Source organism: Marmota marmota, unplaced genomic scaffold (genome assembly GCF_001458135.2).
Source record: "Marmota marmota marmota unplaced genomic scaffold, marMar, whole genome shotgun sequence".
Lineage (NCBI taxonomy): Eukaryota > Metazoa > Chordata > Mammalia > Rodentia > Sciuridae > Marmota > Marmota marmota.
Window position 1 is genome coordinate 24,809,843 of NW_026000101.1, and position 27,590 is coordinate 24,837,432.

Consider the following 27,590-nt stretch of genomic DNA (forward strand, 5'->3'; position numbering starts at 1 on the left):
TATATATATATATATATATATATATATATATATAAACTTATTTTCTGCTGTGCCTGGATGAAAAGGCCAGACAGGCCAAAAATTAAGTAAATAAGTAAATTAATTAAATAAAATTTAAAGGAAGATTTTAACATAAAGTTAACAAGGCTCTGCAAATGAACCCAGGTCCCTGTTTATATAGTTGATTGAGTCAGAAAGAATTATAAATTTGAACCCATGCATGTCTGATTCCATCCTCAAAGATATTTTATAAAAATCTTGTTTTCTCCATAGATAAAGAAATAATGAGAGGTAGAGGAAAGGGAAGCCATTGCCCGAAGGACAACTTCTGAAGGAATTTTGTCTAGACTACTTAGAAGGAATAATCTTCCAAAAAGGAAGTGGTTTAACTATTGACAATTCATTGACAATCTGTGAGTCAGGCACAGAGAAGAGGGGCTCAAGCTTTAGGAAAAACTGGACATGGTTTCACTCAGACATCCTCAGCAGACACCAGACCACCAGACAGGGTGGGCGCCAACTGCATTAGCCTCTCCATTATCTTAATTTCTTTCCCCTCAACAGGGCAGCCTGCCTTTTGAAGAGGATTCTTATTGTCACAGACAGTCTCGTCTTTTTCCTTTTCCTTTTATTTATTTATTTTTCATAATGAATAAACATAGAGGTCCAGGCAGTCAGAGGTAGAAGCCAAACACAAGTGTTTTCAAAAAGATCTCTGAAATAAACACTGAAGTGTTGTATCTCATAACCCTACACAAAACTGACAGTAGCCAGCTGTTGTCTGAGCTCAACATGATTCTAAAGAGCCGAGAGCCATGAGGCGAAAAGGGAGAAAGTGAAAATAACTCCTCTCCTACTGAACCATAGATGACAGATCAGCCAAAAAGGACCCTGGAGGAAACAAAAGTCAATGAGGCAAAAGTCCTTGCAAATGACCCCTGCCTGCTCCCCTTTACAACTCCAGAAATAATCCACCCAAATGGTCTTTTATTGGTGCAGCAGCATCTGAAGGCAGTCTCTTTCATTTCATTCTCTTTCTGTGTATTTGCTGTGAATCTTGAAATGTTTGTTATCTCATAACACCAATTTCCCAAGATTTTAGGCTTTTTTTTATGGCTTTTTTCCTCTCCTATTTTCTGTATTTCTCTATTTCTCACCTTTACTCCCTCCTCCCCACAATGGTATGGAAAGTAAGTACTCAGTCTTCTTGTCCTTACTTTCATGGACTCTGTGAACAGCAAAGTTCCCCAAGCACTTAAGGACTTTCTAGGCTCCATGTGAATTACCCTTCTTATAGCTAGAAATTTACTATTGTTTCAAATATGATTCCCGGTTGGCAGGTGTTTTGGTTTAGATATGAGGTGTCCCCAAAGGTTCGTGTGTGAGGCAATTCAAGAAAGTTCAGAAGTGAAATATTTGGGTTATGAGAGCCTTAACCTAATCAGTGCATTAATCTACTTAAATAGATTAACTGGGTGGTGACTACAGGCAGATAATATGTGATTGGAGGAGATGGGTCATTGGGAGTGTGCCTTTGGAATTTATATATTGTCCCTGATCTGCAGTGCAGCACTTTCCCTCCGCTTTCTGATGCCATTTCCTGAGCTGTTCTCCTCTGCCATGCCCTTTTGTCCTGATGTTCTGCCTCATTTGGGCCTAGAGCAATGGAGTTGGCCATCTATGGACTGACACTCTGAAACTTGTAGCTCCAGATAAACTTTTTCTTTCCTGAGATTGTTCTTGCAAATGAAAAAGCAATGAAAAAGCTGACTGAAGAGTAGGAGAGAAAAGTCTGAAAACATTTAATATGGTCCAAGTTAAACAAAATCTAGTTTTGAGGCTCTGTTTGATCTTAGTTGCAAGAGTAGAAAGGTGTTGTAAGCAGTCATTTTACTTATCAAAACGCCTAAGGCTTATTCTGCAGGGGAGTGTGTAAAGATACATCTGGGGGGTAGTGAGAAAGGGTTTGAAGGCTAAAATGCTATGTATGATAAATTCCTGTGAGGAGGAGATGCAGGCTTATTAGGCCTTGTGATGGGCAGAGGGGATATGTCATTGAATAATGAGTCTACAACATGATAATAGACTGAGATTTAGTGAACAGCATGGCTCTTGGCCATGGTCCTGTGGTCATTCTGGCCAAAGAATGTTCAGATGGTGTTATCTGATGTTGATTTTTATAGTGGTTACTGTTTTGTGTTCTAGTCTGTTGTCTGGTATCTAAATCTTCAATGCAAGTTCATACATGCACTGTCCTTATAGGAGTAGTGCTTTGATGAATGGAGACAGTAGTCAAGTTTAAGTAGCTGTGGGGAAAAGAGGAAAACAGGCACAGAAACAGGGATAAAGGGAAAGCACCAAGAAATCATCAAGTGCAGAAATTTATACAGAGAAATGACAAGAACAGTTAAGCCCAGACTCACCCTAAATCCACAGATTCTCCAAGAGTATAGAGTGCCCAGTACATAGAATGAAATGAATTCACTGTAGTTACGAAAGGTAAAAAAGACTTCTGAGGGATGTGTGTATGTAATTATATTTATTTGCCCTTTTGAGTTGATTTCAATTGGGTTTTGTGTAATGATTTTTTTTTAAGCTGAACATAGAGTTATTTTAAGTTTTGTGTGTTTGGTTTGCTGAAGGCTGATCCAAATAAAGTAGAGTATTAAATGATTTTCAGTTTGACTATCATTCAATTTTCATACAGACATTTTAGCATTGTTTTGTATGTTAACTGGGAAATACAGAGGGTTTTTGGTTAGGAAGCCATCCTTATGTTTACTTTTATATTGTTTCTGAAAAAATATATAAGTTGTCAATAGTCATGTATTGAAGATTTATAAAATTCCATCTTTCCCCTCTTCTTCATTTTTTTTCCCTAGAATATTTATTATTGTCATAAGACAAAGTATGTATCTTTTGCTCTCACTATGAAAAGCAATATAAAAAAACTCTTGCCAGTTTTCAACACCAGGTAGGATGAAAACATAAATGATTTAAGTAGGGGAAAGATAAACCATTTTGTTGTGCTCACCATGCCGTCCCGCTACAGTGCTCCAAAAAAGATTTAAATAATACAACAACAAACAATTTCGATGGGCTAATTATCCCTTTTTGTTTATTTACTGAGTCTAAGCTCCATACCCCCTACATATTCCTTTTTCTTTTTTCAGTTATGACTGTAGAGTCAGTTACTGAGACCAGTCCTGCGGTTGCTTTCATCCTAACAGATACAACCCACCAGCAAAGGAAGCTGTTTTGACGTTTTAATATTTGTTTATTTTGTATTAGAATCTTTACTTGCTTCAATTTTATTTGTTTGATTTTTTCTGGGAGGAGAGGGCTTTCCCTTTTAGGTTGGAAACTACCTGGTGTTTCCTTTTTGCCATTTACTGACTCTGTCATTAAATGTTTCTGGTTTCCATTTCTGCTTTGATTTGGCAGAGAAACCAGACGGCACTCACTGCTTCCTTATACTTTGTAGAGTTATCTGGGTAGCCTGTTCCCGGCATGTCCACAGGTATAGTTTCAGTATTTTCTTTTTTGAGTGAACATGCCAGGGTAAAGATTCCTCTTTGGTTAACTGAGGTCTGTTTCTTTGTTTTCTATTCATGGCGTTTCTCACTGATGTATGGCTCATCTTGCCAGCTGTAGAAAGCCCTGCCTATCTGGCACGAAGCTATGCTGTTGCTAGACAATTTTGACTCCTGCACCTGACATTGATCTCTTGTCCAGAACATAGAGGTCACCTGTTCATTGCCTGTAGTGATCCCTCATCTCACTGTAGACACAGTTGCCTTGTACAGACAGATCAAGTTTGGTCTCCATTCTCTGTCTGCATTGCATTTTGGTACCTAGTCATTCAAAGTAAGCAAAGAGGCAGAATTCCTTTGACTTAAATTACACATGTCACCCACTTGAGTGACTGTGTATCTGGTTTTATGGTGCCAGGATTGTATATTAGAAGTAGAGGCAAAAGAAGCAAGTTTAGAAATTAATCCATTAACCCCTCCACCACTCTTTGAAGAGCCAGCTTTTTTACAGAGGTAGAATAATATATCTGTGGACTATCTTAACCTCACAAATACATTTAGTTAGGATGTTTGCTTGTGAAGGCACTACTCTGCCACTCTGGCATCACGAGAATGTGCAAGATCGAAATTATGAATCCCTCTTCTAAAGAAAAATACTGTCCTTTTTGTAGATGCAACCATGAGACTTTTGACACATAGAAAATAAGCTTTTTAGATTGAGTTCTCTGGAGGCCGGCAGGGTAAAGGGTGAGCCTGTTCCTGTTTTACCAAGACAAAAGCTCTTCTTCCCAAAGTGTAGATGTGTAGGTCATGGGATTCTTTGAGTTGGCTTGTGGTCAGATAAGATTCAAAATGCACTATTTAGATAGGAAGTTCATGGGCCATCTGCTGTTGGCTCCCTTTCCCCTTGAACTCCAAAATGACTTCTTTGAAATTTAATGTCATTTTTGGTAAGTCTCAGTACAGAAATGGTATCAAACATTTATTCAGTAATATTCTTTCTGTATGCTGGATTGTCATCTATAAGAAAATCTCATCTTCAGAATTAAAAGTGTGTATTTTTCTGTGAAGATGTCACTCTCAACAGGGTGGCCCATGTGAGCTATCATCCCCAATAGTACACTTCTTAGCATAAAAGGAGTAGCTAAAATGCCTGGATGATCCAAAACAGTGCATTCACCACATTGGTGGGTTGCCTATAAAAGAGTTCTATTCAAAATTACTTTCAAAAATAAAATTCTTGCTAAAAACTAAAACTCACATGTCAACACCAAAGAGAATTTCCAGTCAGAGTTTTGGTCTTCAGAAATGTTACTTCTGGGGCCATAGTGATTGGACTGGGCTGGGCTGGACTAATGGTGTGCAAGGCAGAACACGGAAGGTGAATCTACCCAGATCCCTGAGCTCTGTGATTGTGGCTTGCTGAATGAGGGCCCTCTCTCTGTCCTGGTGCTGCAGGGAAATATGGAGCAGCACTGGCTGTGGCCGCACCATCCAGCCCCATGGCTCCACTGCAGGGGCCCCCAATCCTTCCTCTGCCTCAGTCCACAGCTGTCAGGAGAGCAATGCAGCACAGACAGGACCCCAGCACCTTTCATTGCCTTTTCACCCTGAGGAACCTGGGAAGACATACCCTAAATTTCTGGACAGATTTTCCAGCATAAGAATTCTAGGGAGCAAAAACAGAGAAAGCTCCTTTTCCCAACCTGAAGATTACATTTGCAGGCATGACTGCTTACCAGCACCTTCAGAGAAAGTCACTGTCAGAGAAGGAAGTCCTATAGCTTTTTGAAGTGATGATGGAAGATATGAATGGACATGAAGAATAAAAGGCACCATTGTGGTGAAAGAACTTCAGTATCAAAAAAGAAATGGTGATGCAGTACATTAATACTGTTTCTGAGACAGAAAGTCTTAAATGTAGGCAAGAGATTTCACCTCAGAAATTCATCTATGAACTGAAATTTGGGTCTGCAGATGAAAGACTTCTATCATACCTAGAGTCCCTTCAAAGTGTCTATCTGGCAATCCTTTGAGTATCTAGTCTCAGGTATTTCATGAGAGTAACAGAAAATGGATCAGTACAACCTAACAACTTTGAACACACGAACTACAATTGAGATGAAATAGATGGATTTTTGGAGATGCATGAACTACCACGAGAACATAAACATTAGATGGTTCAATGACCACTAAGGAAATTATGATCCTAATTTAAAAATCTCCAAAAACATCTTCAGATATAGATGTCACTGGGAGAATTTTCCCACACATTTAAAAGAAGATCTAGTACCAATTCTATACAGCCATTTCAGGAAATGGAAGGAACAGGGAATAGTTCATGACTTATTTTATGAAGCTGGTATTACTACATAGTTAAACTGGAAAAGACAGTGCCAAAATAAAGTAATGGAAGAAACCCAAAAGTGACAGACCAAAGTTCATCATAAATATAGGCATGAAAATCCCAATATATAATGCACTTTATTGGCAAGCCCAGGAAGTCATAGGGTTGAATGGATTGATGTAGGAAAAATCATATTACAAAATTCAACACCTATGGATAAAAACTCTCAGAAAAATAGGAATAGAGAGTGTTATAGGTTAAATTATATCTCCTAAACATATGTTTAGGTTCTAGTCCAACATCTACGAATAAGGTCTTTTTTTCAGAAATAGCATTCTAATACAGTGAAACAACGACTTGGTCTATTCCTTTATGACAGACAGCAGACATCTGTCATAAGGGAGTAGAGCAAGTCGTTGTTTCACTGCAACTTGTATCCTTATAAGGAGAGCAGAGGAAGCTGTTGATTCACTGTGCTTCACATCCTTATGTGATTATCTTCTCATATTTAGTTGATGTTTTTAGTAAAATATTTGAATTTCCATCCCTTTTTCTTTTGGGTATATTCTATAAGTATTTGGTTGTGGTTCCCACCATACCATTTAACATGAAAAGGGAAATCACTCTGATGCTAGCCCATAGCAGTGTAGCTTCAGTAACATACAGAATTCCATTCCAGTTCATCTCCATCCACATCTCACTCAGTTACATTGTAACAAGTACATGCATTGTGTATGGAATCAAGGCTGAAGTGGCCTCTGAGAGCATCTATGCCTCAGCAGGGTGAGGCAACTTTTTAGGCATTCCCTGGGCCAGGAGAATGTCCCATAATTTCTTTTCAAGGAAATATTCTCTTCTTTATCCTGGAGCCCTTAGTGTGATTAGTCTTAAATCTTCTTGAGATGCTCTCAAGCTGTCTTTTCTATTGTGTTTAGGCAAAGTACTTAGCATCTCTTTGGGTGCTATAATATCTTAAATAAGTATATCTTCCTTATCCACAGTTTTACAAGACTTCTCTGGCCAAATTTCAAGGTTTTAGAATCCCTTATCTCTGTTTTCTGCTCCCCATTCTCATAATAAACCAGGCTAAAAGCGGCTGGCAATATCCATGCTAGTGACTGCATGCTGTGCTACCTTGAAATTTCCACCACCAGATTAATTAGTCCATCTCTTTAAAGTTCAGTCTCACGTAGAGTCTTGGGACATAATAAAAATATAATCAAATTCTTGAAAAAACATAATCAAATTCTTTGCCAGAACATAATGTGAGTGGCCTTCAGTCCAATTCCATACAGAGTCCTGATTTCTCTCTGAAACCTCATGAATATGATTGCATTCTTGTTGTCATTCCTCTTTGAGCTCCTATCAGAATCTCCCATTAAGCTCTGTTTACCACATTCTAAAGCTTTTCCAGTGTGCATCTCTAAACTAATAAAAATTCGTCCTGCAAACCAGCTTTGAGGTTTCTGATCCACATGATCAGGTTAGTCACAATAATAACCCCACTTCTTCGGTTAGATTTTTGTCACTGTACCAAGCCCCCCAATGAGAACAACTTAGAGGATTAAAACTTTACCCAGGCTCATGATTTAAGAGGTCTTGGTTAATAGATAGCCAAGTCCATTTGCTCTGGGCCCAAGGTGAGACAGCACATCAAGGGCGGGGGGGGCGTCATAGTAAAACAGCACCCTTACAGGTCATATCCTCAGTGACTCACCTCTTTCAGCCATGCCCCACCTGCCTACAGTTAGTCCAATGAAAGTAGGATGGCCTGATTAGTTTACAGCTCTCACAATCCAATAATTTCTGCATTAACACAAGAGGCTTTTGGGGGCACCTCATATCCAAACCATAAATGACTCAGCCTGTATACTCATGACACTGAGGTTAAGAGGATCATATATTTAAGCCCAGTCTGAGAAATTAGTTAGACCTTCTCTCAAAATAAAAAGGATGGGGATATACCTCAGTGATAGAGCAGTTACCTAAAATGTATGCAGGCCCTGGGTTCAATCACCACTATATCCAAAAAAAGGAAAACAAACAAACAAACAAACAAAAAAACCAAACCCAAATAAAACAGGGTGTTTGAGGGCTTGAGGAAATGAGTTCAACCTTTTTATCTCTTCCATCATATGAGGCTACATCAGCAAAGTGCTTTGACTTTGAACTTGCCAATCTACAGAACTGAGAAAAAATAATTTCTGTTAATAAATAACCACAGTCTAAGTTATTTTGTTACAGCAGCATGAAGGGATCCACTCATCTGGAAATGCCTACATTTCTTCCCTCTATGGTAAGAAAACTTTTGCTGGTTCTAGGATTCTTGGCTTCCCCATTTTGTCCTTTATCACTCTGAATATATCAATCCACTGCATTTTTCCTTCCAGAGTTTCTAGTGAAAAATCTGATGAGGGCCTTATGGGGAAGTTAATCTGAATCCTTCCTCTGCCTCAACCTCTTAGGTGTTAATCTGTGCTCTATAATGTCATCGGGAGAAGAACATTTTGTTATAGTATCACAATGTGAGTTAGGTGCTACCATCCTTTTGATACCAATAATTCAGACTTGGAAGAAAAAGGAGTTGAACACCTGGGTGTAGATATGTTGAAGTCTTTCAAAGCTAAAAGTTATTACAGTATTTTTTTTTAGACTTTACATGAAATGTCCATGGAAGTACAGTACAAATTTTAATTTCTAAACAAGTAAATGTAAGTCTCCATACTTATTTACTCCATACTACTGAAGCAAACATTTCTGTAGTTCTTTCAAAAACATTGTGATTCCAGCGAAATGGAGAGCTGAGACAATAAAACCAGTGGTCAGCCAGAGGACCCTGTATTTTGTGGATCCTGACATCATGGTATGGGCATTGGTCATATGGACTCAAAGAACTGTAGGAGCAACGTGTGCAAACTGGCTCAGGCTTCTCTGCATGGGTTCTAGCCAGGAGTGCCTCTTGATCCACCTGGACATCAGGAGTCTCCTTTGCCTCCACTTGCAAGAGACACCAGAGACTGTTTCCCCTGTGACACTTTCCCTCTGCCTTGCTCTCCTCTGACCTTTCTCTCTTCTCTGCTTTCTTAATACATTTGTTTCTCACAAATTGCATAACAAAACTGATGTTCCAAAGATAAAAAAAAAATATATTATTTCTTTTTTCCTGGAATTTTATCCATCAGTAATTCCATTACTACAGCTTTCTCCCATCAAACTACCTTAAATGTCATTTTGAGGCTTGACAAATCTTACTCATTTTGGAACCTCCTAGAATAACTTGGAACTTGTCATGTAGGTAAACACTTAAAAATATTGAACAACCGAATCTTATAAGTCAAAAGTCAGGTATAGAACTAAGTATACTTTTTATTTATTTTTTTCCCCACTGTGCAACCCATTTCAGTACCAGCAGCCTAAGCACACAGAAGCCAGGCAATGGTTTGGGACCACAGTGTGCCCTGGCATGGGACACTATGAAAGGCCCAGGGGGATAGACTTGCCATATGTATTGTACTTTTGAAAGGATAGATGCCATGATTTCTAGCGTCTCAGCTGCTAAACATCTTTTACTTGCTCTAGAGTTTGACTGATCACATCTTCTAATTTGCCCAGGCCCCCTTTTTGTCTTGGCATTTGGAGGATTTACAACAGATTTTCACCTTTTAAACAAGCAGTTATTAATAGCTGCACTAAAATAAACAATGATGTAATACAAAATTGCTTGATATATGCAAGATAGGGAAAACATAATTAGAATAAAAGGGATTATTTATAGACCAACATCCTTCTCTAAAGGAGATAGGCTGAGCCACACAGCACAGGCACACATCAATATATTTGTAGCTATCATGTGAAAAATGAGTTATCTGAGAAGGACTTTATAGATTGACTTTTTAAATTAAAGTAATAACAGGTTTATAATTTAGAAAATCAAATGCTTCTATAAGGTGCATCTGGCAGTTCCCTGACATACTCTCCCAGTTCCCAACCCTTTTCCCAAGAAACTATTAATTTCTTATTCAGGTATTTAAAAGGTTCATATTTGCATTCTGATTTTCTGTATTGATAATATGTTTCTTGAATTTTAAGCTGCAGGCATTGTCCTCAGCTAAGGCATTTTATGAGTCAATTGCTTTAAAACATAGTTAATTATCTTGACCCTCTAATTTGCTTAATTTCTTATATACCTCTCACTAGTTCTTCCTCTGAACACCATATGAGAATATAGAAACCAAGTGAATATGGCCAAAGACATCAAATAGTATGCCACTTTCTTTTTTTCCTCTGTAAGTCTTTCTCCTAGTTCCCATAGAGTCTCAAGAATGACTGTGCCCACAGACTTATTATCATCCTGGGCTTTCCTTTTTCAGTAGTCTAGAATTTTTGTCACCTCTCATGTGTTTGTTTCTCTCTCTTCTGAATTCTAAGTATTTCTGTTTTTTTTTTTTTTTGACAGATCCTTCTATCCTCAAGTAGTTTTTAAGAGGTGATTTAAAAAATGATTCATATTCTTAAAATGTGTTTAGTAGTTTACACATAATAGTGGGATTCATTCTGGAATAAACATACATGCATGGAATAAAATTTGCTCTATTTCAGTCCCCAGTATCTCCCTCCCTTCCCATGTTCCCCTTCCTTCATGCTATTATTTATTTATTTATTTATTTATCTTAATTGGTGCTTTATAGTTATTCATAAAGGTAGAATTCACTGTATTATCTTCTAATGTCCCTAAGAAATTTACTTACCTTATTATATTTTTGATTCCTGAAAGTTTTCTTAGTTACTTTTGAAAACATAAAATTCTTTACCAATTGGAAAGAGGCAGATAATCTCTCATCTCTCCAAATAAAATGATTATAGTTTTTCTCTCTTGTTCTTTGGATTATAACTATTTTTTTTTCCAAATTCTTTGTCCTATTTGGCTGTTGTAGTCATTGTCTTCAGTATCAGAGGTGTTAGTCAAATATTTGGTCCTTGGCTATTGATTCATATTTAAGAATGACCTATTAAGTAGTTGCTGAAATACTCAATGTGTATGGAAAAGATTTGTTGGGGTGGCCTCACTGTAGGCTAACCAGGAAGGGGCATATTATTATAGGAACCTTGAATGTCAGTAACTACAGGTCTTATCTCTAAACTGTTTAGTTCCTCCAGTTCCTTTCAATGGTGCTAGGGATACTGTATAATAAGCCCATTGCACAGGGTAGGCACAGCTGATCGTTAACTGCTCTTTTATTTTTCTTCTCTTTTTTATTGATTTTCTTTTTTTAAATACACAACAGTGGAATGTATTACAATTCTTATTACACATATAGAGCACAATTTTTCATATCTTTGTATAAAGTATGTTCACGCCAACATGTCTTTATACGTGTACTTGTTTTTTTTTTCATTACAATTCTTATTACACATATGTATCACAATTTTTCACATCTATGTTTGTATATAAAGTAGGTTGACACCCAATTCGAGTCTTCATATATGCACTTTGGATAATGATGTCCATCACATTCCACCATCCTTGTTAATTCCCTGCCTCCTCCTTTTCCCTCCCACCCCTCTTCTCTATCTAGAATTCATCTATTCCTCCCATGCTCCCACTCCCTGCCCCACTATGAGTCAGCCTCCTTATATCAGAGAAAACATTCAGCATTTGTTTTTTGGGGATTGGCTAACTTCACTTAGCATTATCTTCTCCAACACCATCCATTTACCTACAAATGCCATGATTTTATTCTGAGTAAAATTCCATTGTGTATATATGCTACATTTTTTCTATCCATTCATCCACTGAAGGGCTAAACAGACATTTAATTTAGCTCTCTTTACCCCATTTTAGGAGTATCATCTGCCTTTCTTTCAAATATATTGGGCCACAAATTTCCATGCTTCCAATTTCATAAATTTTTTTGCTGATGCTTCGATTCTTAACTTTCTCTGCTTGTTTTCATCCTCTCAGTTTTGTTGACATATTTCTTTTGTTAAAATAACTTTCCTTAATTTTCCAGTTTTCTTTGTTCTAGCTTGATACTTTCTAGTTTCCTTTCATCGGATTTTTGGATGGAGGAGAGAAGAGCTATAAACACATGAGTTCTGGCTACCTTCTTCAACTGCAAGTCCTGACAAGCTATCTGTGTGATAGCTTTGAAAAAGTGTGCTTCCCCTTATTTGTATGGACTTAAACAATGAATCTATAATCTTGGAGCACAGGTTTTAGTGATTACTTTGCATGTCTCTAGAATGCAACATAAATGTGATTTTAGAAACTGGCCTCAGATATAAAAGTTGCAAGAATTTCTCACTTAGCTCACTCCAGGTAGGAGATTTTTGCTAACTTAATAGAAATAAGGACCTAGTTTCTGTTACCTTACTAGGCTAAAAATTCAAATGGAATAGATATGTTAAGGAGTAAGATCAAAAAGCCTATGGACCTAACCTCTACCCCAATTTCAGGGATTCCTAATTCAAACCATATGGCAGCTTAGAAAACTGTTAAAATTATCTATCTGGATCTCTGCAGCTACAATGTGGTTTCTGCAGACTGGGGATCAAAGAGAAGGATTATAGAATATAGCTCAAGGAAGGACCCTGAATATGAGCCACACCTCTGCTGGAAAACCTGTCTAGTCTCAGAGTCTTCCTGGAAACACTGCCCTGGATGATTTCCCATTTCTTCTTCATTCTCCAACAGCACACACCTTCATTAGCATGCTTGACACATTCACAAAGCTCATTGATTCCTATGTGTGGAGCTGCTGACTAGTTGGCAATTCACCTATTTGTGGCAGCTGCCTTCACTAGACTGTCTGCTCTTTGAGGTCATGGGCAATGTTCAATTTATTCTGTATACCTAATGCATAAGGCATTGGTTGAACTATACATCATATTCATTAAATGTTTGTGAAATTAATGAAAAAGATACCCTATAGTTTGTTCAATTCCGTGCCTACTTTAACTGTATTAAGCCAGGAAGACATTTGAGATATGACAAATAATGATCAGCCATCATGTTGAAACTTATGGATTAGAGTATCTTGCTAGGAGACAATATTTACAGATTCTTCTTCCAATATCAGATTTTCATTCAAGTTGTTAGAAGTGACAATTGACTAAGACAACCACAATCTTATCATTACATGTTTTTATCAGGTCAGTTTCTTGATAATGCAAAAAACAATGCATTATGATTTTAACATGAGAAAACTTTGAAACCTTAATGGTTTGTGATCCCTTTTTCCTTCATCTGAAATCACTTTAGCTTATTGTTTGGCAATACAATATGAAATTCTGAGTCTGAGGAGCTAGAGGCAAGATTCAGTTCTGTAGTTTACTAACTAAATGGTTTTTGAGCAAATGGTTAATTACACTGAATGGTGTTTTCCTGGTCCCCCAATGGTTAAAACAACAAAGGGTTATTATCAAGTTTTGAGGGGAAGGCATAACTGAACTAAAATGTGATAAATTTTGATTAATGTGATAATACATCACACATGCAGATATACACTAGGTATTGCCAGTATGGCAGTAAGAGATAATCCACAGTGTTTTAATTTTGAAAAAAAAAATTGTATTTTTGAGTCCCAATTTTGACTAAAGGTTGGAAGGCTTCCCTTTGAGGAAATGCTTGTTTCTAAAGGAAACTGTGGCAGCAGGAGGCTGTTCTTTAATATGACGTCTAGATGTGGGGACAGAAGTTGTTACAGAAATATTCACAGGTAGCTTAATAAGCTGCTAACACTGCATACCTCCTAGAAGAGAGAGGTTGAGAATAGAGAAGGGGCAGAGTCTTAGATGCTTAATATTTGTGAATGAAAATAGCGGATTCCATCCATCCGTAATCCATATTCTCTGCTAATACTTCAGGGCAGGATTTAGCTAAGCAGATTAATAATAAAGTTGAATGTTGCAATGGAAGTCTTGTACCTTATTGTTAAGGAAATTTGTTTCAAAATCTTGACAAAATTCTTAGCCAAATTAATTCAGAGGTATGTGTTCTTATGAACAGGAAATTCCATTTTCTTTTGATTTCTTAAATTATAGTAGTACCATAATAATACATTGTGAAAACAAAATAGTCAAATAAAATAAAAATATAGAATAAAATGTGAAATTGTTTTTCTCCTTCTCTCCATATTCTACTACTCAGAGATAACCAATATGAATATATATTCCAAACTTTTCTCTATGGATTATGCATATGCATGTCTTTATGTCTTATTTCTTGGACACACTAGCATTTTCAAGTAAAGAAAGGTTGTTCTAGGATAAGGCATCTTCCTCTCGTTTTTTATTTTTTAAGTACAAGAAACTCAGGTTGTCAAGTTACAGATTCACAGCATTCTAAATGTTATTTTGCCACTTAACTCTGTGACCCTTAGCATATTTCTTAAATTTTGTAACCTCTCAGTTTGTTCATTTGTGAAATAAAAGTAAAAACATTGTATAAAGTTGTTATAAGGAGAAAAGAACATGGGAGTTATAGGGAACTGAAATGAATAAATTAAATGAAATATCATATACCATGTAACTACTAGAATAGTAAATCAATAAGTAAGGCAAGAGAGATGGGAACTAATTCCCATCTCTCTTCCCTTACTCCTCATTTTACTATTTGTACCTATCAGTCTTTGCCCTATCCAAAATTATGGTCATGTTCAGAATGGATCACTGACTCTGAGAAAGATCTTGGGACTATTGTGTTGAAGATTGTCATGGCAGAGTGGATAGAGAAGGCTCTGTCTCTCAACCCATGGAACGCTGTACTCAGGCAAATGTAAATAGTAGAGTATTTCAATATTTCTTTCTCTCTGTCTCCTTCCCTTCCTCCCTCTTTCCTTTCCATCCTTTCCTCCTTGTTGGGAAAAGTCATCTAAATGAGATGGAGTAGAGGTGCTGGTAGAGTTTGGGGCTGTGGACAGAGTAGAGTCTTCTTGCTCAGCCTCTTCTTTATTTCTGAAGAGTCTGAGATGCCTGCCCAATCCGTAAATGAATATGAAATATGACCCATCTCATCCAAATCCTTTGATTTTTCAGATGAAGAACATCTTTTGGAATGTTCATGTCATCAAAATGTAGGGCATTCAGCCTGATTGGAAAATCCTGCCCGTGCCTTTCAAGTTGAATATTCCACTTCTTGAAAAGTGCTTCAGTACTTGCTGGATCTGCAGGTGTTTACTGTCTCTGGGGCTGCAGTCCAGATTCTAGGAAAGGAGGGAATAGCAGCCACCTCTCCAGTGGTTTATCAAAGACACCTCAATTTTATTCTGACATTTAATCTGCCACAGAAGCCATTTATTGCTTCGTCTTCCTGAGTAACGTGGACACTGTCACTTAATTAACTCACCATTTGACTGCATGTTTAAAACTGTCAGGTGGGAAGTAAATTTAGTGCTGTCTTATGATTAATAAAATACTAAAGTCTCATTTTGTGAAAGCCTTGTAGCTGGCATCTGTGCAAAAGCTACCAGGTTTGTTGGTTGTTATTTGGCTTATAATTATGTGGACTGACAGAAAAATATCTGCATTTGTTTGTTCCTTTTTATATATTTGTTTTTAAATCACACCAATATGTATGTGTGTTGGGAGTAGATGTGGTTGGTTAAACTGATAGAAATATTTCATATTTAAACAAATTAAATGAATTATCAAGTCCTTTAATAGGTATGCTTTGTTGAATAGTTTTATGGTCCTAGAATTAATAATTGCTTACTTTTTTGAGTGATTATTTATGGTAGCAGCTGATCTAGGGTCATTTACATATGTTGTTCCAACTAATCTTCACAATAATTCTGAAAAATAGCATCATTCTCATGTTTACAGTAAAAAACAAAGCACTGAGATATTTAGTTATTTGCACAAGATGGTTTACCTCAAAATTGACAAAGTTGAGCTTTGAATACAGTTTTATCTCTAAATTCAATCCTTCTATTTATTCCAATGGAAGAATTGTTTTGATTAAACTCACCGTCCTTTTTGTAGCAGTGATGCTTGGACATTTTGGCCATTGTATTTTTTTTTTAATTTTTTCTCCTGATTTATAACCTCTCCCATCTCAAAGAGATTTGTGCTGGAGACCATCACGATCATTTCTGTGTTTGGTGATTTGCTAAAAAGACCCTTAGAATTCAGCATCCAGTTGTCTGTATGGGTAGGATTCATTATAATGAAAGGATACAAAGCAAGTTATGAAGGATATTGGTCAATTGGCAAAGAGTGGTGGTGTTGGGGTTTTTAGCTTCTTCTATCCACTCCATCCCGCAGAGAGGCTTAGGAGAGCACACCCCAACCAGGATGGATCAAGAAAGGTGAGGATAGGACAGCCACCCACCCAGCCTTCCCCACTGGAGGACAATCAGATGTACCGGGGGAGACCAGTCAAAGCAGGATCTCATTTATTGAGGAAGCACACACAACTTATATAAGAAGTAAAAGCCAATCATTTTAAAACACGGAAAAGCAGGAACCAATCAACAGAAAGGTCAAGTCAGCAGGAGGAACTAAGGAGCACGAGCTGTGCAGGAGCACGGAAGAGAAGTAAGCCAATCAGGGAGGTTTCAAAACAACTTCAGTGTCCTCCTACTGGCATTTAGCCAGGCGCCTTCTTAGTTTTCGGCCCCACATGGTGGAAACCAGGTGTGAGCTTCCAAGAGTCCTCTAATTGGCAGATACATTTAATTCTTGTGACAATGTGTGAAGTGTTGTCTACTATTAAAGCATAGTCAAGATGCAGCATCCAATGTTTTGGGGGGACTGTTCATAAAGGCACTCTCTAACTACCATATTCCAAGATGTCAAATTCCAGAAGGAAAGCAGCCACATTGTTTGCACTTATAATTTAGGTACAGTGAGATGCTTTTATCATGTAAAGAAAGCTTTATGTCAGTGTAGAGAGATGTTTATCAGTTAAGTTCCCAGATGCTAGTCAACAGCCATGTTTGCAAGCAGGCAATTTCTAAAGACAGCAGTCTCAGGGCCTCTATGTTAAATCTTGTTGCAGAAGATTCAGATGATCTCATTCTTTTTCATTTGCAATTCTTTCTTTCTTTTTGTGATGCTGGTGGTTGAACCCAGGGCTTCACACATACTAAGTACACACTCTACCACTTAGCTACACCCCCAGCCCTCATTTGTAATTCTTAAAAATTAAATTAGAAAAGGAATAAGGTTCATGTCTTGGAGTGTGAAATGATGTATGTTAGAAATATATAAAAACATTATTCATTTATGGATTTCCTTCCCTCCCTGCTTTTATTTCCTCCAGTCCTCCCTTCTACCTCCCACAAAGTATTTGACACCTATCTTGCTAGGAAGTGATTTAGAACAGAGTTAAGATCAGAGGCTCTGAATCCAGAGTGGGACGCAGTCCTAATTCTGCCACTTATGCATTACATGGCTGGCATTAGGCAGGTTTCTGAGATCCTCCCTGTGAGTTTCTCCTTTCTGAAGACTACACTGTGGGCTTCCCTCATTGAAGGACATGATGACTCCACCTGTTCTGTACTTCCTCTCTGAATACAGATTGGCTCCTTCTGAAGCAGGGCTGAGGACATTTTAGGGGTTGTCAACAATAGATCAGACCACTTTGAACTTTCCACACAATGTGAGAATTCTGGATATGAGAACAAAAACTGAACAGAAATTGGGAAATATGGTTACATTCATATGTGGCAACACTGACCAAAGAAACCACTTACAAATGCTTACCTGTACTTAACACAGTTGAGTACCTCTCACTGGACCAAAGAGAGTGATCAAAGCTAGAGTTTAGCAGGATGTTTTGGTTCTATGATTTGACCTTCTAAATTTCTAATTGATGGCTTGCCCTACTTTCCTTCCATTTCTTCTCTTTTTATTGATAGTTCTGTAAACTATATGGTATTTTCTTTTCAAATCATGCTTATACACAAACACATACAGGACAGGATTTATACTGATTGCATCAGCCACAAGAATGGATGTGGCATTATTTGTGAGGTGGGAAAGAGTAAAAAGTAGTACTTACCTGCTGCTTTTTACATTGGTAATTTGTCATGTGTCTGTAAAACTTAATTTTTTTTCCATTTTGTTCTGAATAAGAAATATCTTCCTAAGCTAATTTTATACAACATATACTTATTAAGCCAAAATTTTCTTTTCTTTTTCCTGCATGGGACCTCTGCCAGTACAACTTAGGCAAACAGGACCCACTAGAAGTCCCACATTTTAGAAAGGCCTCTTATGATTTTCTGTGTTTCTCTTTCCCTTTCTCTCTCTCTCTCCCCCCCTATTTCTATCTTTCTCTCCCCCCCCCCTCTTATGCTCCCCTTATTGAGAGGTACAAGGGCACATCTGTTATTTTGGATCTAGAGCTAATCCCAAGCAGTTAATCTCATTTAGTACCATTCAGGCCCCAGCATAAGGCTTTCCCCCATCTTCTTCCCATAAAAGTGACTGATTCTAAATGCAGTAAATGTCTGTGTGTCAGGCTGCTGCTTCTGTTCCAGATGGACCCCACTTCACAGTGGGAAGAGTTTGAGCAATAGGAGGAGCACTTTCATAGTTAAAAGAAAAAAAAAATCAATGGTTGTGTCAAGTCTTCCTCTGCCAGTAAGAATGCAAAATATCTTGCATAATGAAATAACTTTCCCAGAAATAATGAATATCCATTTTTTCTGCTTATCTTCTTGTTCTGAAGCATGTTTTCAGAGATTCTCATAAATTAGTACAACATGAACAACACTGTATACAGAGGCTGAGGATCATTATCATAGGTCTGGATCTCACTGTCTGATACAGGTGGATATTAGAATTAATTAAAAATAAAGAACATTAAAATTTACCTCCTTGATTATACTAGCCACATTTCAGGTGCTCAATAACTGCATATGGTGAGCAGCGATGGTACTAGATGACACAGTCTCAGAACATTCCATCTTTGCTGTAAGTTCTGTTATTAATATTTGTGAGAAACATACAATATTTTAATTATGTATTAGTCCTGAACCCTGACAAATAGATGGACACTGAATACTAGAATTATGAGTAGTTGTAGTTACATATCTAATGAATAGTTAGACAAGTGTTGGTAGGCCTCCAATTAGACTTTTTCTCTGAGTCCTGCAGATTGCAGCAGAGATGGATGAGGTACTTGTTCTTTCCTCAGATAGCCTCTGTATTACCAATACCAATTTCTGTGGACCTTTCCCTGACGAAACTACTTTGAAATCTTTGGTTGGATATAAACCAGATTCACAAAGGTGGACAGAAGCATTTGGTAACCACTTGAATTACATAATATGGTATCATAATCTCACCCAATGCATATAGCTACTTACATGGATAAATTTTCATGAAATATATCTCAGTACTCAGTAATTATAGCCTTCTTTAGTCGGATAGCAGTTTAGATAGTGCCTTATGGGCCTGCTAATCTGATTCCTTAAAATGGCCATGAGAGGTGATGAACTCTTTCTAGTTAATTTTGATCTTAGTAACAATGGATATTGCATAAAATTTGGAAAAGAACAAAAGGAAAATATTTATTTTATGATTCGATTTCCCCCCTCCCCCCCACACACACACAGTAAATTTTACCTTTTTCTGAAATTGAAGAATAGATCCATGGCTTTAGGAATGGGAGGCTGACAATGTAGTGATTATTGCTTTGTCTGTTGCAAAAGATCTTTTGCTTGCTTTAAATGTGTTCATGGTAAACACTGTGTGCTGTTTACCATTAAAAAAAAAAAAACCTCAGCATGTGATCTTTGTGGAGATTAATTTAGAGGAAATAATATTAACACAAGAAAGTCTGAGTCCTTATATCAAATAATAAACCTTTATCTCTCCATTAAGACCACAAGGGCTAAGGAAATAGGAAAACCATTTTCCGTTGCTATTGATGTTGTTATTTTTGGAACCCAAATGTGTTATTGTTAGGTTTATTACATATTTAAAGAAACAAGTATTACATTATTATTTTTCAGAATCTTCTCCTGAAAGTCTACTTTTGACCTGGACATTTAAAAGTGAAAGAGAAGAAATAAAACTCTTGTATTTTGGCAAAAAGATGTCCAGTTAGATAGTCACAGCTCTTTCAAAAGAACTGTGGAAGGAACTGGAAGCTGGGAAAGGTGGTCACAATTTTAGGGAAGTTGCATTATACTGTTTACATTTACTCAGACTTTTGCTCTTGTTTATGGAACATTTCCACACAAGGCTCATTGATTTTCAGATTGCTGAATCACAAAGCAGCTGCTTCTATTAGATGCACAGTTACTTAACTTACTACTGATTACCTCATGAGTACATAATTTCTCAGTCAGTCTCTGATCTATAGTACTTGCTCTTGAGGTCATCTCTCACAATGCAGAAAAGCTTTCTCCATGACTTGCCCATCCGTGTGGCAATACTTTGATGTCATTTGTCCCTGTTTATTATCTTTTTGTCACTTAGAAGAAAAACATTTTTAACAGAGAAAAGATATTTGGTCCAAATCAGCAGTGGGTCTGTGTTTTCCTAATATTTAGGATGGAAATAAATAAAAGCAAATCTATTGAAGGATTTTTTTGGTGGTGGGATAGGGACGGTATAGGAAACTACTAAGAAAGTACTTCTTAAGTACCTAATGATAAAAGTCATAGAAATAATGACAATATTGTAGACTCTCATTAACTGGAGAGGGCATTGATTTTGTAAAGCTATGATTCATCTACTTCTTGTTCAGACATGATTACGTGATGACAATGATTTTGAGTTGTGTCCATTGTGAAACAAATTTTGAGTCTGTGGCTTCATTAATTACAAGCCTCTCTCTATGTCGGATTGTCTGGCATTGTACTTGTTTGTTTGCATAAATCAAAACACAACCTCAAAAGATTTGCTTGCATTTTCTCTGATGTGGCATAAAGGTCATCCAATATCTCTATGGAAAAGAAAAATACAGAAGGTACTGCAGTGGCAACCCTGGAATGTCTTAGACACCGCCTGGGGGAAGCTGGAAAGTCCTTGCATATGAAGGCTTAGCCCTGAATGGTAAAGGGGCTTCAGAATTTCAAACTCATCTGCTTGTGTAGGAAAGTGAATGTTATGAGAAATGTCAGCTTTGAAATCAGAGGAATGTCAGTTTCAATCTTGACTCTGTCACCCAAGAATCTATGGATTTGTAGTTTATGAGACATGTTAGGCATCAAATGATAGTGGTCGTTGCCATATTCACTGTTGATTTTAATATTAGCATTTAAATCCCGGCACCATCTTCTTATCTCTTTTTCTATAAGATGGTGTGAGACATTGTGACTTAATTTTTGTAACCTTGTAGTTTCTTATTAAAAGATTATAATGCCCATCTAATAGGATAAAATTAAATGAGAATTCAAATTAGAACCTAGTAGATGACAGTGGCTGAATGGCATGTACCAGGTTCTACTGTGTAGTTTTGATTACTACTAGTTTTTTTTTTTTTTTTATTCTATCCTGTACAAGTTAACTCCTAAACTCTTTTATGTACATTTGTAAATGTTCCCAAGTTGTTTGGTCACAAAACATAATGATATTTCTGTTTAGCCAGAAACATCATAAAGACATTCTTGATAACATAGGATTCAAAGAATCCTTTGAATAATTCTGGAAAATTCTTGCAATGTTTTAGAATTCCTTTGGAGCTTTTAAATTTGAGCTTTAATGTGAAATGCAAAAAGAGCTAAACAGATTAACCCTACAAAATCCATAGATGAAAAATAGCTCACAAAAGCAAAGTGTTTCATTGATATCAATTATTCATTGACTCTTGAAAGTAATGATAATAAACATCCTTGAGGCTGCTGTGCAATATGAGATCAGGGCTAGGGCAATCGCAAAATAAAGGCATAATAAGTATAATTGATATTCACTGATTCTATGTTACTAACAAAACAACCTGCATAACTGAGCAGAAAAATGCCTTTTAAAGGGGACTAAAATTATCTCCTTGGATTCTAAAAAGTGTGTTTCTCCCCATGGAAATTTGCTGTGAACCAAAATAGCACAAACTAATAGTTATCATTTATGGAGGGCCCACTATGTAATGATGCTTTTTATTTCTATTCCGTATAACAACTTTGCAAGGCAGATTTCATTATCCCTTTGTTTCTGATGAGGAAATTGAGCTTAAGCAGGGTCAAATAATTGTCCAAGGAAACTTTTATATACCCCTGGGAATAATTGTTGTATTTCAAATGCCTTAGGTGTCACTCTGACTCAGTCCCTTGCTGCTCTACCCACATTAATATCTCCTCTTGAAAACTGAGTCATACAAATTACATTAAAGTACTGCATGCTTAACTTCATAGGACTAGAAAAGAATGAGTATAAATTCCTGTATGTGGACTTGCTGACTATAATGGGCTGTTCTTGCTGTTGCTGTTTTCAATAAACTTTTACGTCAGACACTGTGCTAGGTATTGAAATGAAAAAAAAAAAAAAAAAAAGAACACATTTCCTTGCCTTCAAGGACTCCCAGTCCAGTGCAAGGTTGACAAATAGCTTGTTCAAACACCATTCTTCCCTCTCCTACTTCTAGTAGTAGACATTACACGGATGAAGCTCCCATATGTTTTTCAACAATTCTTTCTCAACAGTGATTCTAGGAAATCTCTGAACATTAATTACAATGAACACACAATAGAAACAAAATTCATCTGCCACTCCTGTTTCAGAGGACAAAGGTAATTGGCCATTGAAAATACTCTGTGACAGTATTGATAGAGTTGTGAGTAGTTGCATCTAGGGTATTACCAATTTCCATGGATACAAAAGGAGAATATAGTTGCCTCCAATTCTGGAGGGTGGAAGAGAACAGACAGAAGATTCCACATAGAGATTCTTTGTTTTTGCAGTGCTGGGAATTGAACTGAGGGCCTCACCACTGAGCTACTGCCCTAGTCTTTAGATTATTAATCTTAAGGAATAGGTAGGAGGGTAACAAGAGATGTAACTGTGATTTAGATAGAGGTCAACAATGAGGAAATGTTATATGTCATCCTAGGAAGTTTGGAATCTACCATGTAGGTCAAGGATTTTAAGGTTCTGGAGGATTTTACAAAAGAAGTAAGTCAACCAGGAAAGCATTTTGAAAGAGGGGAGGTCCATGGGGGCATGTATCTTAGAGAAGACTTGTGAAATACTGCAATAATCTTGGAAAGATAAAGAGAGGGTCGATTAGAATAGCAGCGGCAGTAATATAGACAGAGTCCTGCTCAGGAAACAGCTTCTGAGTGGATTTAGATACAGAGCAGATAAACACTAGCAATTGGGCAGAATGAGGAATTGTATGAAAGAGAAGTAATAGCTAGGGTGACTTCCCTATTTCTGAACCAGGTGACTGAGTTAATAGTAGGAAGAAGAGGGAGTTGTAGGCATGAGATGTAATGATTTCACTGAGGATAAAACACAAAGACATGGATTTATATTACTACACAGGATTATTTGGATTTTTGTTTATTTGTTTTTGAAGCCTAATACCTATATTTAAAGCATATTTTAAAATATGTTCAAGAAATATTAAAAATGAATTTTGGTGTTAATCCTAAGTAAATTTTGTACACCAGTTATCTTTACTATTGATATACTTCTTTGTTGGGAAAAGTTAGAATCAATGAATATCATTGATCTAATCCTGAGAATGGAGAAATAATTATTAGGTTCAATTGTATTCCTACACATGGATACCAATGATGGGCTTACATTTCAATTCTGGGTTAGAGCTACTTTAGCTTTTTGGATGGCCATGATTCCAACTAATCAGCTCCAATAAACATTTCTTACTGGAGAATTCATCAGTCCTAAATCTATTGAGTATAGATTATATAAATAATTTATATAAATTCAGAAATCTTTATTTGTCTTACTTTTATTGACAAATATTATTTACTCAACTAGAAGTGAAGAGACTTATTAAAATGAAAATATTATGGATTCAATGACCCCTGATTTATCATGTGCTGACTACAAATGGATGTTCCAGGTTACTTGCAGAATACTCCATTATATAGAATATTTTGTGTATACACGGGCCATTGACTTTCTTGGAATTGTGGATTTTTCTTTTTTCTTTTTTTAAATTTATTTCTTACATAGATGACAATAGTGGAGTGTGTTACATTCATGGATTTTTCTTATACTCAGGAACTACTTGGTTTCCTCAAATTGTGTTTGAATCCTTTGACCTCTTATAATGGTAAAACTTAGTGTGTGTGTGTGTGTGTGTGTGTGTGTGTACGTACCTATGCATGTAAGAGGAATTTTAGTTTTGAATAACCATTTCTATATTTGATAAAGAGTAAGGGCCACTGAAAATTGTGAATACATAGTTAGTATTTCCTCTACTATATTCCTGACTTGAGGATAAAAATGACATTTGATATTTTAGTGGTTCTTTTTTCCTATAAAACCTTATCTTAAACTTCAGAATTTCTTGCTTTATTTTTATTAATTCTGTCCTTTTAGAATATATTATACAATACATAGACAAGGTGCTATTTAGCTATGTAGAGAAAGACATTTATTCTTTTATTCAACCTTTAATAGAATGATTTATTGATTGCCCAGTTTTTGAATAATATTCTTCTACTAGCTTAAGTTGTCTAAAAGTATTTTTTTTTATAACCTAACCTCGAAGAACTTTGAATCCAATTGCTGGGATAAGAGAAATATTGTTAAATGTTAAAACAATGTGTAAAGTTTATATCTGGTCATCTTCTAGCTCTGACTCTATAGATGTGGACACATCATTTATTCTTTTATCATCTTTAAATATGATTTATGACTATGTGATTTACAAGATTCCTTACAACTTTAATAAAACCCAGAATTCTTTGGCCCTGTTGATTGCCATGAGCAAAAGAGAGAAGTACAATTTTAGAAATAGAAGAGTTCCCTATGGCTACACTCACCTAAACACTGATCAGACCTACTTGTTTTCACTGGGAAAAAAAAAATGATATGAGTTGACAGTGCAATGTGTAGAATTCCAAGCAGGAGATATCTTCTCAGTTCAGGGCTTTGGCTGCACTCCTCACTCTCCCTCCTTTATGGTTCTCCTGTGGGAATCATGAGCACAACATCTGTTTGCTATACTGCTCTTTTAGGTTGAGGATGCTTCTGAGCAAATCTTTAACTCCACTGTGATCCTTAATCAACTAACTTTGTCATGGGAAGGCAATGTATCTGGGCCATATGTCACTAAATATAAAAGTTCTGGAAGAAATAGAGAGGTGGAATTTTTTGCCTCTTGTTCAGAATACATGACCAGAATTTCATGAAGGTTCTGTTGTTAGGCCATCCACTATTGATACATGTAGTGAAAAGAGGTTAATAGATGGAGGTAGTATGAGAATAAGAATGAGTGAATAAATAGGAATTTATAAATTTGGCTTTCTTGTTGCCTATAGTGTGCTACAGTTTTTTAGTTGGGTTTTTTTTATTTTTATTTTTTTACTATTGTTGATTTTTAAATTCTTAAATTATTTCCTTAGGAAGATTTTATGATAAATGATAGAAAGCAACAAACTCAGGAGCTAAACTTTGGAGTTGTTGTGAAAACATCTCCCAAATTAGTTATTTTCATATTTGTCTCTGATGTTTTCTTTGGAGAAGAGCTTCAACTATTGTTTTTTTCTCTGCCTTACTATGACAGTGGGTGAGAGTGAATTCATACTCTGATGTGTGACTGCTTATGGCAGATTAGATTATAAGGATCTGTTCTGAATAGAATATTCTTTATCTCCACTGAGTGCATATTCTCTTTGTTTGCAGAATTCTATATTTGTGTTTAAACTACTCTTATAAATCCAATGAGCATTTTACATGGATTAAAAAAAATAAGCTCTTATATGTTGTAATCCTGGTTGAGATTTTGAATAAGTTTTCTTTGTTTTTTCACTCTTGTTCTCTGTCTCAGAAATAACAAAAGCGTATTGCTTTATTCTCTCAAATTCTATCATATTTTTGCAGTTAGTAGAAAAGACAGTATTCCTGTGTCTTAAATAGCATTGTAATCTACATAGCTATATGATTTTAAATGGCCAATCCAATTTATAGTGTCAAAACACTTTTATTTCTGCTCAGGAGGCTTTTCTACCTTATTCTTATTAATATTACACCAGATTCTTTAACTGTAGAATCACTAACAGGGGGCCAAATAGAATTCAGAGAGATATTCTTTATAAATGTAATGAATTTGAGTTGGACTAATTGAGAATTCTGAATTATTTTAAAGATTTGACCTGGACTTCTGGTAACTTTCGCACTATTTATAATAAAATGCTCTATGAAGCAATTAAAAAACAATTACAAGATTGTAGACAAGCAAATGCTTTTCTTTTCTTTCATTTTTATAATTTAAGAATTTCTTCATTATAAAAGTAAATATTTTTTTCTTATAAAATTTTACAGTACTGAGAAAGTAAGACTAAAAAATCATGTATAATTCCACTAAAGAGAAATGGCCACTCTTAAGTATTTACACTCATTCTGTCTTTTTCCTCTCCTGGGATTGAACCCAGGTTTTTTCACATTAGGCAAATGCTCTATCACTGAGCTACACTTTTAGCCCTATAATGTGTTTTGAAGTTTCATGTAAATATAAGAATGATCTTATACTTCATGGCATTTTATCATTCTTTTTTTTTATTGGTTGTTCAAAACATTACAAAGCTCTTGACATATCATATTTCATACATTAGATTCAAGTGGGTTATGAACTCCCATTTTTACCCCAACTACAGATTGCAGAATCACATCGGTTACACATCCTCATTTTTACATAATGCATTTTATCATTCTATGTTAAATAAAATATTTTATACATTTTAAATATCTATAATGATATACAACACGGTTTATTTTCTTTATGGTGGGATATTTAAATAAGTTTTAAATTTTTTTATGATCATAAGTAATTTATGAATGAATATTGTCCTACCTAATGAAAATAATATTTACTGAGCAAGTATTAAAGTTCATACACTATTCTTTTTTCTAATAATTTCATTAACTCCTGCTGATAGTACCATCATGCAGATATTATTGTTCCCATTTTAAAAAAGAAATGACTGGCCCCCGCCTGCAAGGTAGATGGAACTGTGACCACCCACAGAACAGGCCCAGCGGCCTGCTGAGAGGCAGAACCGCCCCCTCCCCCCCGTGCCTACAGGCGGAACTGTGACCACCGACAGAAAAGGCCCAGTGGCCCGCGGAGGGGCAGAGCTGCCAACCACACCTGCCAGGTAGGCGGGCCTGTGACCCACCAGCAGAACAGGCGCAGCGGCCTGCTGAGGGGCAGAGCCGCCCCCTCCCCCCCTTCAAGGTAGGCGGACCTGTGACCCACCGGCAGAACAGACCCAGAATTCCGCGGAGGGGCAGAGCTGCCCCACGCGCCTGCAAGGTAGGCGGACCTGCGACCCACCAGCAGAACAGGCCCAGAGGCCTGCAGAGGGGCAGTGCCGCTGCCTGCGCCTGCAAAGTAGGCAGAACTGTGACCACCGACAGAACAAGCCTAGTGGCCCGCAGAGGGGCAGAGCCGCCGCCCGTGCCTTCGAGGGAGACTTTGCAACTATACAAGACCAATATAAATATATAGGGGGGAAATTCAATAGCACAACAGTTTCACCAAGCAGAAAGAAACGCGAACAGTATGAAGAGACAAGGAAAGAAAGGACCACAAGCAATGCAGGTCAACTCAACATTAGAAGAGG

The 27,590-nt window shown here is 36.7% G+C and overlaps 1 long non-coding RNA gene and 1 other non-coding gene across 2 annotated transcripts in view; one reads left to right on the forward strand and one right to left on the reverse strand.

The window, feature by feature from the left end:
- LOC125610713 overlaps positions 1–27,590 on the forward strand; it is a 138,441-nt gene that overhangs the window by 4,508 nt on the left and 106,343 nt on the right. The window lies entirely within an intron of this gene.
- LOC125610738 lies at positions 9,264–9,398 on the reverse strand. The gene has a single exon (XR_007340738.1). It is a non-coding gene; the product is annotated as a small nucleolar RNA SNORA42/SNORA80 family (small nucleolar RNA).